The 21,119-nt window shown below is 34.4% G+C and overlaps 1 protein-coding gene across 5 annotated transcripts in view; it reads right to left on the bottom strand.

Annotated features, from left to right (window-relative positions):
• Positions 1–21,119, bottom strand: part of MACROD2 (mono-ADP ribosylhydrolase 2) — a 1,916,992-nt gene that overhangs the window by 1,554,472 nt on the left and 341,401 nt on the right. The window lies entirely within an intron of this gene.

Here is a 21,119-nt window from a genome sequence, read left to right as displayed (position 1 = left end):
AGTATTCTGGCATTTTAAACCTTCTCTTAATGCAAGACTAGATTTCCAAGAAGCATTAGCAATAAAGCATTTAAATCACCAAAGTTTAAGAAACAAATAGCTAATATGAATAAAATCGAAAAGTACAAGAGATTTGAATCTATATTTCCAAAGACTGGCAATATGTTAAATTATAAAACCATGAAAGAAGATTTAATGGAAATATGTCATTAAATTTCTTTATTAAATACACACATAAGAAATAAAGAAGGAGCTGGAGGCCGTAATTTTGGATAACTACTTTAATAGATAAAAGTTGAACTTAATGAAAAGTTGGTTTTTATTTCTAATAATAGTCCCCTTTTTTCTCTTTTCAGTCAGCTTAATTGAGGGATCCATCTCTATAGTTGATACATAAAATTTTTGAAGTGTTTAGAAAAGACAAAGTCACCACAATTTCTCCAACCAATAATAATTTCCTAATTACAAGTTGTAATATTTGATGAACTATTATATTTAAATGAACTATGACAATAAATCAGGAAAACTGATTTTCATAGCCCATCTTATGTCATTCTAGAGCTTCTAAATATAGTCTTTCCATCTCTTTGGAATAAATGATTAGCATGATCAGTCCTTTCATTTTATGATTGGCCAATCTCTTGAGGTTGAACTCAAACACCTGAGGCAAATTAATAGCAAAGACAAAAATCAAAATCCAAACATTTCCAAAGCATGGATATCACTTTCTTCACAACTTCTGTGTGTATAAAAGAACAAAAGGCATAGGTTTTGCTCATTATTTTGTGTTTTAAACAAACCTTCATGGAGAGTTTACTATTTCCTTGGTACTGTGCTGTTCATGGGGTTACAAAAGGGATTAAGTTTCAAGTCCCTCCCCTAGAAGAATTCAGTTTGAGGCAGCAGAAGTATATATTATAGATTGCTTCTCTACAATGAGGAAGTATAGGAAATATATATGGATTTCTGTGGTAGCCCCTTCATTGGTATGCACTTTTGTTATTAAATATAAAAAGCACTAACATTCTTAATTCCAGGTTGAGAGAAAATTTTGTGGGTTCCCTCTTCCCCAACTTTTTCTATAAATGCATACTCCCAAAGGGTGCATCAAATTCCTGTTTCAACTCAGAGCAGTGTTCCTGAGAGTGTGGTGTCTCTGTTTACAGTGTTTTTTGAGATGATTTTAAGTAGCACACATAGGAAGAGTTTTTTATTTTAGTAATTGTGTATTTATTGGAAACTTACTGATTTTTCCTTTATTACAGATATGCCAATGTTGCTTTTTAAATTAAGGTGTTTTTTTTTTAAAAACAACATAACAGAAAAAGGCACTAAATAATAATACAGGAATAAATAAATAGTAATACAGGATTACTCAGTTACAGCAAAAATTCTGGAATTGGTTCAAGACTGAATGAAGTGTGGGACACCCTAAAGCTGCCTGCTGAAAAACAGAGAATACCTGATAAATCTGTGAGTCACTCCAGGACAAGAAACCACGTTAACCTTCTCAGGATCAATCCCATTATAGTATATGTGGTACCAGAATAAACAAAACATTATCCTTTTTATCACCATAGTTTAATTTTGAAAAATTAATGACCATTTTCATCAAAGCCAGAGCTTCAAAAATTTATTTAGTTCACAGATTTATGGGATTGGGGATATAATATACAGCATAATGACTATAGTTAACAATACTATATTGCATATTTGAAAGTTGCTGTAAGTCTAGATATTAAAAGACCTCATCATAAGAAAAAAAAATTGCAACTATGTGAGGTAATGGATGTTAACTAAATTTATTATTGTGGCAATCATTTCATAATATATACACTTAACTAAATTATCATATAATATTACATGTAATTATATCTCAATAAAACTGGAAAAGTTAAATGGCTAATTTTATATTGTACAATTGAAAAAATTAATAATGTAATATATGAATATGCATTGAATTATACATTTATATGGGTGAATTTTATGGTATGTGAATCACACCTCAATAAAGCTGTTAAAAATTATGTCACCTTGAAAAAAAGCATAACATAAACATCAACTGATAAGACATAAGGTGTAAACATTTGTAGCATGCTACACAATTGAAAAGCACAAATTCTGGAGCCAGTCATCCTTTAAATTGTGGTTCCATTGCTTCTTGGTTACATGATTCTGGAAAGTTACTTAACCTCTCTATGAGTTGGTTTCTTCTATTCTAAAATAGGAATATAATACCTTCTTCACATGGTGCCATGAGGATTAAAAGGGTTAATATTTCTAAAGTGCTTAATTGAGTACTGATCACATATAAAGCATTAGGGTTAGTCATTATTAGCAGTAAAAACGCTTGGAGAGAAACACATCTGATGATTTTAGGTAGGGTGGATTTTGAGAGAGAGAGTTATACTACTTCTAACTCACTGCAGAACAACAATGTGCTTTATGAAAGACGTGAAATTTCAAGAGCTTCTTGAAAAACATTAAAGATGAAATGGAACAAATATGGAGCTGGAAAATGGCAGTAGTGGGAAAACCTTTGCAACAAGTATGCAGATGAACAGAACAGAAGACATTGACCAAATTTGCCTAAAAAGAGAAGAACTGGCATGCTAAGGTAAAGGCAATAAAATAGCTAAGGAGAACTAATAAAAACTCTATTAAATCAGAGAATAAGAAGCTTAGGTACAACCCTCCTAGGTGATTCTGACCGTGAATTAGATGGCTGGGGCTTCACGAATCACCAAATAAGCCACAATGAATTTCCTCATGCTCCTACACAAGAATGAGTTAGGATATTTAATTACTGTCAGATATGTATTTAAAAACTACAGCCCTATTTTATTATCTACTTCTGCAGGCCAAAGTCTGTGGACATAGGCTTTCAGATAAAGATTAATCAGAGAGGCTCTTGAGAGTAAAGGAAGCAAGATTAGGCAGAGAGAAAAACTGGTCTGTGATATAATTGCAACAGAGGACTCAGCCAATCACACAGGAGCTCTTTATCCTGAACTGAGGCAAGGACTGCTTTTGTAATCCCTGCACTGACCTATCGTTTTACGTGCGGTACAAGTACAGTGGGAAGTACAGCTCCCATCAGAAGAGGGCAACTGACAGAGAGGGCCTGGGAGCCATCATAGCCAGTACTCCTCACAGGGAGTAGGGAATAAGTGCCCTACTCTGGGAGGGGGCCTATACAGTGCAAATGTGCATTCACCAGATCTGTGAGTACTATGTATGTATGTATGGTTCCCAGAACAGCAGCAGCAGCAAGCCCTGAAAACTTGTTAGAAATGCAAATTCTCAGGTCCCGTGCCAGAGCTACTGAATGGGAAACTCTGGAAGTGGGATTTAGCAATCTGTGTTTCAACAAGCCTTGCAGGTAATTCTGATGCCTGCTAAGTTTGAGAACCACTGCCACATATACTATGTAAAATACAAAATACACATGAAATTATTTCACTGCAGCAACTGTTGTCATACACCCTGTACTTCGTGAATGCATATCATGGACTGATATTCAGTACTACTGGAAAATAAGAAAATTTAATCACTTAGAGCCCTGACTTTGGGTCAGTTACAGAGTTGTTGGTTTATAGACTTGAAGGTAATTACTAAGCTGTAGCAATATTTGATATGGTACTTTATATGTGACATGGATCAATAGAAAACAATAAACAATAAAGCTTTAAAACAATAAACAATAGCTTTAAAACAATAAAGCTACATACATCGCATTTTTTTAAAAAGCCTATAAACATAAAAGAACATGCTAAGGGCAAAAAAGTACTGAGTAAAGCAAAATGCTAAGAGGTGGACAATTCTAGCTAAATCCAACTTGTTTGGCATTTGACTCTCTCCTTGGGCTTCAAAGATCTCAGGTAAAAATAACAAGATGAGCTCAGAAAGAAGGGAGGGAATGACTTTCAGGCAATTTATCTTTTCTAAAGAAGTGGTCTTTGTAGCCAAGAGGGATATAAGAGTTGGAAAACGCCAAGGAAAAGCTCCAAGTCTGCATTAACTCTATGTGATAGCGAGCAGTAAGACAAATGCCAAACAGTGACAGGACAAGGTGGTGAAAATATTCTTCTTCATAGATATCATCACTGCAAGTATCCAATGACACAGGAGCCATGGTGTAATCTGCAACTCATTAGAGCATTCCAGGAAACCTTCTGAGAAAATGACAAATGAAGTATCAGATGCCTCACACAAATAGTTTCAAATTTTCATGCTGTTTTCTTTAAGCCTGGAACTAGCAGCCTTAGCAATTGGTATAAAAGCTCTACCTTACATTACCACATAGTTCTCTATCTTCAAAGCCCTTTCACAGGCATCTATAATTTGACTCTCAGAAGTATTCTTTGAGGTGGCCAATGTGGTAGCCACATTCTGTGTGTAAAGAAATGGGCCTGAAAAGGTTAAGTGACTTGCTCATGGTCCCACTGCAAGCTAACTGTAGAGAGGGCTATTTATTATTCACACTTCTTATTATACTTTATTGAATGTTCCCTCAGTACCACGGATAAGGCTAGAATTTAAGACCAATATTTTATAAAATTCTCACAAAACCCTTCAGGTTAAGTATCATTTTTCTCTCTTATAAATGAAAAAACAGACAAGAAGAGGTTAGATAGTCTGCGGAATAGCACACAGCTATTACGTGGCAGAACAAGAGCCCAGGGAAGTTTGACTCTAAAGCATACATTCCTTCCACTATACTATCTCAACTGGTCTTGGGTGGGCCTGGCATTGTGTGTAAGTGATTTTAAGATGCACCCAGGATGAGTAAACCCTGCTACAGTAGCAAAATATACAGAATTCTGACCAGAACAGAAGCTAGAGTGCAAATGTGTAAACCGACAAAATAAATACAAAGGCATAGGCAGTAGACAAGATATGAGTTACTTTGTAAAAGAAGAGTAAATAAAAGGTAATACCCCCAATTCCACATTTTTTATAAATAGATATTAAGAAATTAAGTATTGGTAGGTTTGCCCATGTTAATAATGTATCGGGGACAAGACATCTAAAAGCAAGGCACACATCAGGTTTTAAGAAATAGAATGATACCTCAGATTCTGAAGGTCAGAACTCAATCTGATATTTTATTTGACTTATAATTTTTCTACATTTAGAATTTTTTTTTTTTTTTTGCATTTCAGGGTATTTCCCATGTATGTAAATAAACAGTTTTATATAAAACCAATTGTTTTAATGGCATGGCTTCTTCAAAAGGTAGTTAAATATTGATTTGCCATTCTCCTGGCATAATGACCAAACAGAATACTCCATCAGTTTGTTGAACCAATGTCCCTAAGTGCTGCCAAACAGGTTAGCAATTAATGTCTTTGCTGAGTAGCTGGTTTCCACGATATCTACAAGAAAACGATTTTCTTTGAATTGAAAGCAAAACAGGAGACAATTCCATTCATTCACATGAAAGCTAGCTTGTCATCTGAAACTCACAAGCAACTGCACTAGCAGCTCTTCTCAGACACCAAGACTTATTTCCTCCTCCCAGTTGCCAATCTCCATTTCACCTAGAAAAGCCCCAACCCCCTCTTTTTTGCTATTAAATTCCATATTAACACCTCCCAGCTGCCAAATCTCCCAGCTTTCTCCTTTGTCTACCTTTATAGTATGAGATCAAGAGCAAATGCTCCAGAAAGCTTAAAATCTTACAGCTGCACAAAATACACATGGGAAACAAAACCTTCCAGAACAGGTCATCTTTTAATGTTTAATTTAACCTAAGCATGTTTCTTAAACACATTTCTGCCCACTGACTGCAAAATCCCTTATTTAGAGATTTTTAAAAGTATTCTACAGTATAATTAACATTTTTAAGTCACAATCTGGTGATTTTTTTATTCACTTAAGTATATTTTAATAATAATTTTAATCCCATCTCACTTAATATTTTTCCTTCATCATGTTTCTGTGATTTTTTTCTTTAAAATTGTTACTTACAAAGTATTTATCTATTAAAAAAATAACATTTGAATTTTTTTAGAAGTAGTGTTCACATCAACAGTTTTGGGGTCTTTTTGCTTTTCTCTTCCATTCTGATTTAAAATGGAGGGAACAATTTCCTTTTGGAAGAACAACAACAACAAAAAATTAATATAGAATCCCAAGATCTGTAAATGGAGACTTTGGGGCCGTTAAAAAGGGATTTGGATATAAAACATAGAGAATTTACCTGATCTCTAATGTGAGAGCTTCTGAAACACACTTTCATAAATAAATATAACTGTTTTAAATGTATACTTCCTAAATTGGAAGAAAAAAATTCCATGAGTCATTCACACATAAAAGTATATACACCTACTCAGAAAATTTTGTGTTTTCTATCCATTTTCATAGGGTTAACCACAAAATGAACAGGGAATTGAGGATACCTATTTTTATAAATTGATGATCAATTTGATTGATGACAGGTATATAGGCAGAGAGATAAAACACAGATAATGTGCAGAAAAGTACAACTTCAATTATTTACATTTTCTTTTTCAATCTCCATCTGATGATATAAATCTAATAGCCAGCTATCACTACCTACTCCACAGCCCTATATCGCAAGTTCTCATAGAAAATGCCTTTCTATTAGATGTCTCTAAAGATCTTATTAGCAAGATTGAAGAATGCCTTTGTCATATCAAATATGCTCAGCTGTTTACCGCATGGTGAAGTAGTGTTAGAACCATTTAAAGATGTGTCTGACATCATTAATCTATTTGACCTCTGACCCACAGATCTAAACTGTAACTATGGTGACCAATGCTTGACCTTACAATGCTGAGAAACTTTAAAGCTCTGCAGTATTTTGGGTCACATTGTTAAGTTAGACAAAGGGTAAAGAAGTAATGTGACAGTTTCCTGGGAATTAAGGTCAGCAGGTCAATTGTGCTGAGGCTCTTTGTGATAAGGAAACTAGTTAAATTTTTTTGATCTGTTAAAGTTTTTAGAATAGTACTTTGTTAGAGGTTGTGAAACATGCAAAGAACTCAATTCATTAAACTCTAAGAAAGTTGGAAGCAAAGGTACAATTAGCCTTGAACATTCAATATTATATTATTCCCTATCATTTATACATGTAATGCAATATACCGCCATTATCACAGTCTACACAATCACAAGTAAATAATTTCATCTGCAAATGCCTACTCTACTCAAAATGATAAAATGATCTTTTTTTTTAAACAAAAGGGCATTCTTGTAAATGAATTCAGTCATTTACTCTAATAAATACTAAATAAAAACTGTCCAAATACACATATAATATTATTCTCTAAGGAAAACTTGTAATAAACAAAAACAATAAGCATATATGTGAATACAGAGCTGGTAACACCATATAGCCGTAGCTACTACTCCTAATATGAGCACCTCCTATATTTAGGTGTGCTCTCATTGCATAATTAAAGCAGAACTTCACATAGAAACTGTGAACCTCTGTTCTCAAGATTTTCTAATTACACCAATAATAAGCTAGCTTAATCTTTCCCAAAAAAGTCAAGTTCAAAGGCATTGCTTTATGCGTATTTATCCTGAAGCCATGATTATTTCTATGCTAATCATTGGAAGCAAATTATTTAGTGTGTTTACTTGTTAATAATATATAACATGTATATATGAGTGAGGGTGGAGCTCTGCAGAATAATAGTAAGCAAGGGTATTTTCCAATAAGCAAAACAGATTTAAATGGTCCCTCAACCAACTCAATTTTTTAAAAAAACACACACCCTACACAAATTCTACATACAATTCACATTTGCCATTATTTTGTAACTAATAAAATATTTTTTCTCTAAAGAATCTGGAAGAAGGTATTATAATTCAAATGTATTTCAGTTCATATTTTAAAATGAGAGAAATTAAACACACACACATTCTACCAGATATATAATCACCTGGAAAAGAAAGGACACCACATATTTCTTTTGTGTTTTTCATTTGGAAGTTTGGAGAGTCTCAAAAAGCAGAACTGCTGAAAGACAAGATACCACTAGCTCCTTTTTTTCTCATCTGTCACCTACATATCTGTTCAAAAGAATATATCTGTAATTTTTCTCCCATGTGTCCCTTAGAGCCTTTTGGACTCCTTACAAGGTTTGAAGGAGCCTTCAGAATGGCAAAAGATTTGAACACTTAAAAAAGAAAATTTGAGTGTGGGTCACTATATTGAATTTTGACAGTATACCCGGGGGTGGAGGGGGGAGAGAATGCTTCTAAACAAACCACACTGGGACACATAGTTATAAAAACATGGGAGAATCAGGCATGGCCAGTAAAGAATATACAACAAACAGAAACAATGAAATCTTTCGATCACATATTTTTCTGCCTGGCAATGGACTAAATGAAAATAAATCCTAGGTTAAAAATTTTTTAAAGCATCAGTAGATAGTAATGTGAAGAAATATGTCATGGACCAAAAATAGGAATATATTATCAGCACCCTGGAGGTCTAATGTAAGAAAGATATAAAGGTGCAAGGGAGATTGGGAGGGCTGGAAGCTAGGACTAATGTTGGGAGGGACTGAACCAGAAAAGCAAACAACTTAGTACATTTCCCTTCTCTAATACATTACATTTTAAAATCTGATCAGTTTTAAGCAGGAATGGCTAAAAGTCTGCCACTAAAAAAGACACGGACCCAAGGGCTTTTATATAGAAATTTATATAGACACCAAATCTCCAAAGCACATTTCATTTTCATGTTATAGCCAGTTTCTGTTTCTTGCCTCAAAACATATTTAGTCATAATGTATTTTTTAATATAGTCACTACTGGATAATTTACTAATATTTTATTTAGAATATGTGTATTAATGTTCTTAATTAAGACTGGCCGATATTTTTCATTTGTTTATGTGCTAAATTTGGTTTCATTTCAGTTTTTGCTAACTCAAAAAAAAATATGACAAGCTGTATATATTGAATTTAGTGATTATTAGTAGAAATAAAATGTATCAAACCAGTAAATTAAGAAGAAACATTGGGGAGGGCGCCTGGGTGGCTCAGTGGGTTAAGCCTCTGCCTTTGGCTCAGGTCATGATCTCAGGGTCCTGGGATCAAGTCCCGCACCGGGCTCTCTGCTCGGCAGGGAGCCTGCTTCCTCCTCTCTCTCTGCCTACTTGTGATTTCTTTCTCTGTGTGTCAAATAAATAAAAATCTTTAAAAAAAAAAAAAAAGAAGAAGAAGAAGAAACATTGGGGAAACAGAAAAACTAGAAAGAAGATGTGGAGTGTTTGTTTACATTATTGAAATCCTAAATGTGAGGGAGGTGAGCCAAGACTCAGATTGGAATCCTACCTCCTGGAGTAGAGGATTCCTCTTGGACTCAACTATTCAGAACATGCCAAACCAGTTCTGGCTGTCCCTGCTTCCATTAATCAGGTTTTAAAATAATGCAGAAAGACTCATACTAATGCACTACATATACATAGTTAACAGAGGTTAGAACCTTCTTGTGGGAAGTTCAGTGGAGGAAATTGGGACATAGTTTGGGACCATGAGGAAGATGACCTTGACTTGGAAATAAAGAGGATTTACTGAGCTTCCAAATTCTAGAATTTGAGAACTACACACTTGTTTTCTCTTCTACTGTACTGAATAATCAGTATAAATCCACCCAAAGGGATTAAGGTAGAAAAAAAGAAACATGAAGAACTGCTTCTTCAATTTCTTCTATGGTTATTGATTTACTTAGGTTTCTAAATCTCTTGAATCAAATTTTGTAATTATCTTTTCTAAGAAAATAATATATTACATCCAAATTCTCAAATGCATGGGTATAACATTCTCTTATAATTTTCTTAAGCATGTTCTTTCTCATCCTTAATTTGTGTTGTTTTTGTTTTTGTTTCAAAATCAGATTTGCTAATGTTTAAGTTTTCTCTGTCTTTTGATCAGCTGCTTGGTTTGACTGTTTCTGCTCTAACTTTTATCTAGTTCTTTCTCTTACTTTCTTTATGATTAAACTGTACTATTTCCTGGTTCATTTTTTTCTCCTCTTGCCTGGCAATAAGTGTATTGGAGAGCATATGTTTTCTTCTGTTTACTGCTTTGGCTATATAACATGGGTTTTGATATGTAATAATACATATTTTGCTTGGTCTAAATAGTTTTGATAGTCTAAATGAGAAGAATGAGAAGAATTTAACTAGACAAAGAAAGAAAAAAAGAGTAATGCTAGAAGAGGGAACTGTGTGAAAAACGCTTATAGTGGAAGGGAGTCTGGCAAAGGCCTCTTAAAAATATATAATAACCACATATATACCATAAAGATTCTAAAAATTTCTTTATTTGATTGTTTTATTACTTGACTTGATTTCTGGTAGTCTCAATATAGTAACTGCTTAGTAATCAAATACATAAAATAAAGTCAATAATTAGAAAAGAACCTGCATTTTTTTTCTTATTCTATTACTAAGAATTAAAAGAAGTATTCAGATAAATGCAGATGAAATATGATCAGAGTTATTATTTTTAAAGTTTATAAAAAGATGGATTAGGCTAAAAATATTCTATATTCAATATAAAGAAGTTATTACAAATTTCTCAAAGTTACAAAATATGAGAGCAGAAGTTGTAATTAATCTAAGGCATGAAGGGGAAATATTTCCTATAAGAAATAACTCAAAATTTTTATACTTAAATTTTAGTATGCTAAAAAAATCTCTTTTATAATTAGCAATTCCTTCACTGAGTTCAATATGTACATAAATTAATTCAGCACCATTAAAAATCTAATAATTGTTTAATTTTTAGGATCTTCATCTATACATTTACACTATAATGTGTTAACATGCTACCACATAGACTGCATTCCTCTACTGAAAATGCAATTGTTTACCTAATAAAACCCCGGAAGATTCGTTGGCAGTTTCTTGGAAAAAAGAAACTGGTTTTTATGTCTCCCTTGAAAAGAAATTAAATCGAAAATCCTGCATTTAAATAACACTGAGGTAGTGACGCCAATGGATTGGGGCCTGGAAATTCAAAGTTAAAATTAAAGCTGGTACTCTGTCCCTAAAACAGGCTATTGTCCTGCCCCTACCCTAGCCTTGCAAATTTAATTAAATCTAAGTTCTAAGCAGTTGATATAAGTGGCTCAGAAAACTCTTTATAGGAATTTCATCCTTTAGGTGGCCTTTTGTGCTTCACTTCCTCTCATTGGGACATAAAACAGTTTATGTACATTTTCTCTTCTCTTTTAAAAAAAAAGTTCAATTAAAAAAAAAAAAAAAACTTTATCTCAAGAGTTCACTGTCTTCCCAAACCCAATGAAATAAAACTTTGCCTTTAAAGTCCTTCCAGTCTCATAAATTCTACAATCAAGCCTGAATTTTCATCAAAAGGTATCTTTTTGATTATTTATCTTAGTATTTTTTTATATTCCTTAACATCAATATTTTTTTTTCAGGTAACTTTGCTTTCTGATAATTAAGTTAGGCTATATAACATGAGAATTCAATACAACTCATACATTAATACTTTCCCCAAAATCATCCTTAACCACATTAGTCTGTAAAATATTGATAGCAATCTAATATTAAAGTTTAAAATGACATTTTCAAAGTAGTTGAGAAAAGTTAATTTCTATTTATTTCTATTATAGTCTTGAAATTCTGTACTAATTATTTCTCACTGAAAAAATTCAACCAATAAAACAATTGGTTTTAACTTCATAAGAGTTTATATTTCATTCTATTCAAAAATCTTACCATTGTCAACAATTCAAATTGATTTTCAGTAGCCAATTTTTTTTTTTTAAGGTGCACAACAATTACTTCTGAAATGATCTTTGCTTTATTTAATCTGAAACTATGTGGGGAAAAAATGGAGTGTATTTCTATTAATAAGTTTTCAATTATATTTCAAATGCTTTTTTAATGAGGATGTAGATTTGGTAAGGTACAAAGAAGACCTTGAAATATCTATATTCTAAAACAAATACATGTAGATAATTAAATTAGGGGCAAAAAAGTAAGTGGGAAATAGTACTTTATATGTACAGGTCTTCACTGTATTCAAAGATCAGCATGTATCATGTCATGTGATAACTAAGGCCCTGAAGGTAACTGCGAGTGACATCAGTGAACATGGTAGAGTAGACAATTCCAAGAGTCCATGTCCCAACAGAAACATCAAGAAATCAAGCATACATCAGAATCAACTTTGTCAGAATTCTGAGAATTAGTCCAAGATTTATACTAAATAAGTCAGCACCGAATCAAAACAAAGGAAACTTAAAAATGCCAGGAAAGATTTGTGATATTTTTTATTTGCCGTTGCCCCTACTCCATCCTTGTTCAAAGTGATCTTAAAGATGGCTGCTAGCTTCCCTCTTGTGCAACCCTGGTCCTTGGTTCCAGAAGAAATACAGAAGCCCTTACTTGCAAAGAATTAAATTAACCTATTCTAATCTTCCTGGTCATACCTGGGTGAACAACAGATAACATCTGCCTTTGTTTTGCCTAACTGGGAATTCACTTAGGGTGGAAAAGTGGCACAAATTCCTAGTAAGATAAACAAACAATCCACAACTACCTGGAACAAAAGATTATAATTGAGACACACAATACAGCAACCAAAGATAGGGAGAAAAAAGCTGAGGAGAGAGTTTTTGGGGAAAGGGGGCATGTAGAACAGTCATGTATACTGGAGAATTAAAAAAAAAAAAAAAAAAAAAAAAAACATGCATGTGTCCACAAAAGACCTAATAAGAAACCAGTGCTTTGGGGTGCCAGGTGGCTCAGTTGATTAAGCTTCTGCCTTCAGCTCCAGTCATGATCTCAGGGTCCTAGGATCAAGCCCTATATTGGGAGTTGGCTTCTCCATCTGTCCCTGGGATCTCTCTCACTCTCTCTCAAATAAATAAAATCTAAAAAGAAAAAAAAAGAAAGAAAGAAAAAAAGAAACCAATGCTTTTTACCTTTGACTGCTCTGTGGGCTCAGTGCAAACAAGAAGTTAAGGCTAATCCAGAGATGAGAAATGGCCTGATGGTGTTAAAAGAGACACCTAGCAAAAGCCAATTTGCAAAGACCAGAAGAGGACTGAGGGTATCTTTTCCTTTTTTTCTTTCTTATTTTTCTTTCTGTTTTGATTTTTTTATTGTTGTTGTTCTTTCTGTCTTTTTTTTTTCCTGCCTGCTATTTAAGTTAATCTCTGACAAGATACTAGCTGAACACAAGCTAAAGGAATAGAGACCTCAGAGATCACATGTGACAAAGAATACACACTTCACAAAATTAAATCAAAAGTCACAAAAACAATCACAAAACAGGAATGCCTGGGTGGCTCAGGCAGTTAAGTGTCTGTCTCTTGACTTTGGCCTACGTCATGATCTCAGGGTAATGAGGTAGAGCCCCAACCTAGAGAGATTCTCGCTCTCCCTCTCCCTTTGCCCCTCCCCCCTTAAAAAAAGTCACAAGACAAAGAGTTATATATCAAGCAATAAAAATAAGCCCAAAGAAAGGGGAAGAATCAGATTTCTGGAGTTACCAAATTACAATATTAAAATTTCCAGTTTTCAACTGAAAAGCTATAAAACATGCAAGAAAAACAAGCAACTACAGTCCACCAACAGAAGAAGTTAACAGTGGGGCGCCTGGGTGGCTCAGTGGTTTAAAGCCTCTGCCTTCGGCTCAGGTCATGATCTCAGGGTCCTGGGATCGAGCTCCGCGTCGGGCTCCCTGCTTGGCGGGGAGCCTGCTTCCTCCTCTCTCCCTCTCTGCCTGCCTCTCTGCCTACTTGTGATCTCTGTCTGTCAAATAAATAAATAAAATCTTAAAAAAAAAAAAAAAGAAGAAGAAGTTAACAGAAATGCTAAAAGGAGCCCTTAAGGCAGAATGGAAGGATAGCAGACAGCAACTTGAAACAATATGAAGAAATAGAGAACTCTGGTAAAGTTAACCACACAGGATAATAAAAAGCAATTATTATATTTTTGGTCTGTAAGTCCTCTTTTATTTACAATAGGATTTAAAAGATGAACACATAGAACAATAACTATGACCTATGTTAGTGTTAATGGGCACACAATGCAAAAAGATGGAGTTTGTGATGACAGTAACAACATAAGGGGGATAGCTGTACAGGTGCAGTTTTTGTATGCTATAAATCCTAAATTGTTATCAATTCAAACTAGGTTGTTGTGAGTTTAAGATTTTTAAGTGTAATCCCCATGGTAACCACTAAAAAAGGGTCTTAAAAATATATACAAAAAAATGAGAAGAGAATCAAAACAGGATGCTACAAAAAATGAATTAAGTAGAAAAGAAGGCAATGATAGAGGGCCTGAGCAACAAAAGGGCTATCAGACATACAGAAAACAAATAGCAAAATGGCAAATGAAAGCCCTTCCCTATCAGTAGTTACCATAACTATAAATGATTAACTCCCCAGTCAAAGTCAGAGTTTGGTAGGATAGATTAAAAGAAAAAATAATAATAATACAAACAGATCCTGTGGTAAGAGATTCCCTTTAGATCCAAAGACAGAAATAGGTTAAAAATGAAAATCCTAGAAAAGGATATTCCATGCAAGTAGCATCCAAAAGAGATGATGTTATACTAATATCAGACAAAATAGACTTTAAGCCAAAAATTGTAACAAGCCACAAAGAAGAACAATAGATAACCAGATGATGGATAAAAGATAGATAAATACAAAAAGGGTCACTACATCAAGAAGAAATAATAAACATATATCACATAACAATAGAGAACAAAAATATACAAAGGAAACACTGACAGAATCGAAAGAATTAAAAAGTAATAGTTGGAGATTTCAATAACCTACTTTCAACAATAAATAGAACATCTAGATAAGGCCAACAAGGGAATAAGAGGCTTTGACTAACATTATACTCAAACTGGACCTACCAGACATATATATAGAACATGCCACCATCAATAGCAGAATTAATATTCTTCTCAAGTGCACATGGAACGCCTCCAAAATATAGTTCCAATGTTCACTACCAAATCTAGAGAAATAAAAATAATTACAATAGGATACTATGAACATTTTAGGCCCAAAACGTGTCTCAATAATTTATATAGATTGAAACATACAAAGTATCTCACAATGGAATTAAACTAATAATCAGTGACAAAAGAAGGCTGGAAAATTTACAAATACATGAAGATTAAACAACATCTTAACTATCCACTAGGTCAAAAAAGAAATCACAACAGAAACTTAGAAAATATTTTGAAACAAATGGAAATGAAAATACATCATAATAAAGTTTGGAAGCAGTGAAAACAGTGCTCAGAGGGAAATTTATACTGAAAATGAATATATTTAAAAAAGATAAATTTCAGGGGTGCCTGGGTGGTTCAGTCAGTTAAGTGTCTTCCTTCAGCTCAGGTCATAATCCCAGAGTCCTGGGATTGAGCCCCACAAGATGGGGGGGGGTCCCTACTCAGCAGGGAGTCTGCTTCTCCCCCTCCTTCTGCCCCCCAACTTGTGTTCTTTCTCACTCATGCTCTCTCTCTCTCAAATAAAGAAAAATTTTTAAAAGGTACATTTCAAATCAATAACTAACTTTACATCTTAAGGAACTATAAAAAGAATAGCAAACCAAACCCAGAGCTAGCAGAATAAGGGAAATAATAAAGATCACTGCTTAGATAAGTGAAATAGAGAATAGAAAAACAGTCAATGAAACCAAAATTAGTTATTTGAAAACATTAACACAATTATAAACTTTTAGTTTGACTGAGAAAGGAGACGACTAATCAATGAATAAAATCAGAAGTGAAAGTGGGGACTTCACTACCAAATCTAGAAAAATAAAAATAATTACAATAGGATACTATGAACAACTGTGTACCCAAAAAACTGGGTAACCTAGATGAATTGGACAAATTTCTAGAAATACAGAAATTACCAAAACTGACTATAAAAGAAACAAAATCTCAGTAGATCTATAACAAGAGATTGAATCAGTAACGAAAAACCTCCCACCAAAGAGAAGGCCAGGACCATATGGCTTCACTGGTGAATTCTACCAACATTTAAAGAACAATTAACACCAATTCTTAACCTCTTTTAAGAAATAGAAGAGGAATGAAGTGAACTCCTTCTGCAAGGCCAGGATTACTTCAAACCAAAGCCAGACAAGGACACTATACATAATGAAAACTACAGACTAATATAGCTTTATCATTATAAATGCAAAAAATGCTTGATAAAATACTAGCAAACCAAACCAATAATATATTAAGAGGATTATACACCATGACCAAGTAGGATTATCCCAGGAAGGCAAAACTGGTTCAATTTAAGGAAATCAATCAATGTGATATATCATATTAATAGTACAAAAGGAAAAAAAAAAAAAAAACATGATCATCTCAATTGATATAGAAAAGGCATTTTACAAAATCTAGCACCCCTTTTTTTCTTAATTTCTTTTCAGTATACCAGAATTCATTGTTTATGTACCAAATCCAGTGTTCCATGCAATACATGCCCTCCATAATACCCACCATCAGGCTCACCCAACCTCCCACTCCCTGCCCCTTCAAAACCCTCAGATTGTTTTTCAGAGTCCATAGTCTCTCATGGTTCATCTTCCTCTCCAATTTCCCCCAACTCCCTTCTCCTCTCCATCTCCCCATGTCCTCCGTGTTATTTCTTATGCTCCACAAATAAGTAAAACCATATGATAATTGACTCTCTCTGCTTGACTTATTTCACTCAGCATAATCTCTTCCAGTCCCGTCCATGTTGATACAAAAGTTGGGTATTCATCCTTTCTGATGGAGGCATAATACTCCATAGTATATATGGACCACATCTTCCTTATCTATAAGTCCGCTGAAGGGCATCTTGGTTCTTTCCACAGTTTGGTGGCCGTGGCCGTTTCTGCTATGAACACTGGGGTACAGATGGCCCTTCTTTTCACTACATCTGTAATGTATTTGTATACAACTGTATCTGGGGTAAGTACCCAGTAGTGCAATTCCAGGGTCATAGGGAAGCTCTATTTTTAATTTCTTAAGGAATCTCCACCCTGTTTTCCAAAGTGGGTGCACCAACTTGCATTCCCACCAACAGTATAAAAGGGTTCCCCTTTCTCCACATCCTCTCCAACACACATTATTTATTGTCTTGTTAGTTTTGGTCATTCTAACTTGTGTAAGGTGGTATCTCAATGTGGTTTTGATTTGAATCTCCCTGATGGCTAGTGATGATGAACATTTTTTCATTTGTCTGTTTAGCCATTTGTATGTCTTCATTGGAGAAGTGTCTGTTCATGTCTTCTGCCCATTTTTTGACATGATTATCTGTTTTGTGTGTGTTGAGTTTGAGGAGTTCTCTATAGATCCTGGATATCAGCCTTTTATCTGTACTGTCATTTGCGAATATCTTCTCCCATTCCATGGGTTTCCTCTTTGTTTTGTTGACTGTTTCCTTTGTTGTGCAGAAGCTTTTGATCTTGATGAAGTCCCAAAAATTCATTTTCACTTTTGTTTCCTTTGCCTTTGGAGACATATCTTGAAAGAAGTCCTACCACCCTTTCTTGATTTAAAAAAAAAAAAAGTCAAAAAACTGGAAATAAAGGGGAACTTCCTCAAAATGATGAAGAACATTTATGAAAAACCTACAGCAGGCATCACCACTGCTATTCAACATTGTACTACAAATTCTAACCAGAGCAACTAGGTCAGAAAAAGAAATAAAAGGCATATGAATTGGAAATGAAGCAGTAAAACTATCTCTATTTGCAGATGAACATGATCTTACATATATAGAAAATCCAAAAAAGCCACATAAAAATTTGCTAGAGCTGACAACTGATTTCATCAAATAAAAGAAATATAAAAATCACTTGTGTTCATATACACCAGTAATGAACAACCCAAAGAAGATATAAGAAATCAAATCAATTTATAATCACATCCAAAATAATAAAATACCTGGAAATAAGTTTAACCAAGGAGTGAAAGATTTATATAACAAAAACTATAAAAATTACTGAGAAAAAATAAAGACTTAAATAAAATAGAAAGATATCCTGTATTAATGGATTGGAAGTCTTATTATTATTATTATTACATAGCAATATTACCTAGAATATGTCTATAAACTCAATCCCTATCAAAATTCCAATGGCTTTTTTTTTTTTTTGCATAATTGGAAAAGCCAATTCTCAAATTCATATGGAATTATAAAGGGGCCTCAAATAGCTAAAATAGTATTGGAAAAAAAAAAAAAAACAAAATAAACCAGCAGGACTCACACTTACTAATTTCACAGTAGTCCAAAGAGTATGGTACTGGCATAGGATAGACTTACAGATCAGTGGGATAGAACTGAGAGTCCAGAATTAAACCCAAACATTTGTGGCTAATTGAGTTTCAACAAGAGTACCAAGACCATCTGATGTGGAAATTTGTTGTATCTTCAACAATGCTACTAGGACAACTGGTTATTCATATGCAAAAGAATTAATTGGACCAAACCTCACACCATATATAAACTTTAAGTTCAAATGGATAAACTAGATATAAGAGCTAAATCTATAAAACTCTTAGAAGACACTAAAGGAGTATATCTTCATGACTTTGGATTTGGCGATAGATTATTAGCTATGACATCAACAGCACAAGCAATGAAAGAAAAATAAATATAACTGGACTTCCTCAAAATTAAAAACTTTAGTGCATCAAAGGAGAATATCAAGAGAGTGAAAAGACAACCCACAAAGTGGGGCAAAAGATTTATAAGTCAAAACAACAAACAAAAAGGCAAATAATCCAATCAAAATGGGCAGAAATCTGAGTTAGACATTTCTACAGAGATTTAAAATGGCAAACCAGCACAAGAAAAGATGTTCAACATTAGGAGTCATTAGGGAAATGCAATTCAAAACCACAATAAGATACCATTTCACACACACTAGGGTGGGTATAAACAAAAATGTAAAATAACAAGTGTTGACAAAGGTGTAGAGAAACTGGAACCATCATACAATGCTGGTGGGAATGCAAAATGGCACAAACACTGTGGCTCCTGAAAAAGTTAAACATAGAATTATGGCAATATAGCAATTCTACTGCTAGGTATATACCCAAAAGAAATGAGAAATTACCCAAATGTTCACAAACAGATGAATGAGTAAATAAAGTTTGGTGTATATATGCGCACACACACACACACACACACACAGGAATATTATTCAGCCATACAACACAGAGTGAAGTACTGATATACATTTGTAAATGAACCTCAAAAACATGAAAACCAAAAGGAGCCAGACACAAAACATATGATCCCATTTATGTAAAATATCCAGACTGGCAAATCCATAGAAACAGACTGCAGACTGGTGGTTGCCAGGAGTTGGGGGAGGTGAGAGAAATGTGGAATGACTGTTTAATGGGTACGAGTTTCCTTTTGAAGTGATGAAATGTTTTGCAACTAGATGGAGGTGGTGATTGCACAACATTGTGAACATACTGCATGCCATTAAATTGTTCATTTTAAAAAGATCAGTTTCAGGGGCGCCTGGGTGGCTCAGTGGGTTAGGCTGCTGCCTTCGGCTCAGGTCATGATCTCAGGGTCCTGGGATCGAGTCCCATATCGGGCTCTCTGCTCAGCAGGAAGCCTGCTTCCCTCCCTCTCTCTCTTTGCCTGCCTCTCTGCTTACTTGTGATCTCTCTCTGTCAAATAAATAAATAAATAAATCTTTAAAAAAAAAAAAATAAAAAGATCAGTTTCAGGGGTGAAGGGGATAGGGAGAGGGTGGTTGGGTTATGGACATTGGGGACAGTATGTGCTATGGTGAGTGATGTGAAGTGTGTAAGCCTGACAATTCACAGACCTGTAGCCCTGGGGCTTATAATACATTATATGTTAATTAAAAAAAATTAAAAGAAAAGATCAATTTCGTGACAATGGACAGTATGTAGTAAGTTATTATTACCACGCTATAGATTTCTGCAGACAAAAAGTCATTACTTGGAGCTATGAAAACTCACATATTCCAGAATGGAATCCTAGGATTTCGTCTTATGGAAAGGGATTCTATTGGACATTACAGAAGCTGACACCTGGGCCTACTGGGCACATCATCAATACTAAAGTTATAAACATGACCTTTATTAAGCAGCTAGAAAAGGAAGTGAAATGTGCAGATAAATCAGCAGTGTCAATAAAGGGGATATAGAAAATAAACTTGTGCTGGGCATACACAAAGAAAATATAAGGTTAAGGTGAACTGTGGACAAAACAAAAGACAACTAAATGTCAGGAAGATGTAGTGGAAAGAAGCATGCATTCCAATCTACTGAGCCTTTTTCTCCCTTACTCCTCATGGTCACTGGATTAACTATTAGCTCCCTTTTTCGGCATCCTGCTCAGAAAGCCTTCATAGTTTCTAAACAACTGGCTAGTCTTGTCTGAGAACTATATCAGGCAGTTAAAAATTACTCTGTGCCTCCTTTCCACCTAGGGAAACTGAAGTATCTGGTCTTTTGGAAGAACGGGAAAAGTGCTAACAGCTCCAGTTAAGGTTTCAGGTTTTTATCCTTAAACATCAATCAGTTAGGAGTGAATTTTTAATTCACTAAAATTTAATTCCATAAAAAATGTATGCGCCATCTACTATGTGTCCAGGTCCATACAAGATTTCAAGGCAAGGGCTGAGACTTGAGAAGGGGCATATACAAAGCCTAACAGCCTGGGCCAGTGATAAAAATACAGAGATGATAGAAAAGGGGTCAAGTCTCCATTTCCTTGTATCATCAGGAGACACTGTAAACCCTGACAAAGGTGGAGGGCTGCAGTTGAGGGTGTGATTAAGAAGTAGAATCAAAAGTATCTGAAACACTTTATAGGATAGTTTAGGGATAGCAAATACTCCTCCCTCCTGAAAAACAATGATCATAACACCCTATCTCATCAAACCTGGATGTGACCTCAAAATACTTAACCATCCTCAGAGAGCCACCATGAATAGATCAGCCTTGGCACAAGTGTACAAAATAGAGAGTATAAATGAGAGGGATTATTATTACTGAAAACTGAAAATGTGAATTAGATTTCCCAAATGTCCTCCGTATAGTACAGCCCCTGCCAATTAAGGAAGG

Source organism: Martes martes (genome assembly GCF_963455335.1).
Source record: "Martes martes genome assembly, chromosome: 9".
Classification (NCBI taxonomy): Eukaryota; Metazoa; Chordata; class Mammalia; order Carnivora; family Mustelidae; genus Martes; species Martes martes.
The sequence above is the reverse complement of the archived record's forward strand: the minus strand, read 5'-3'. Positions and strand labels throughout refer to the sequence as shown.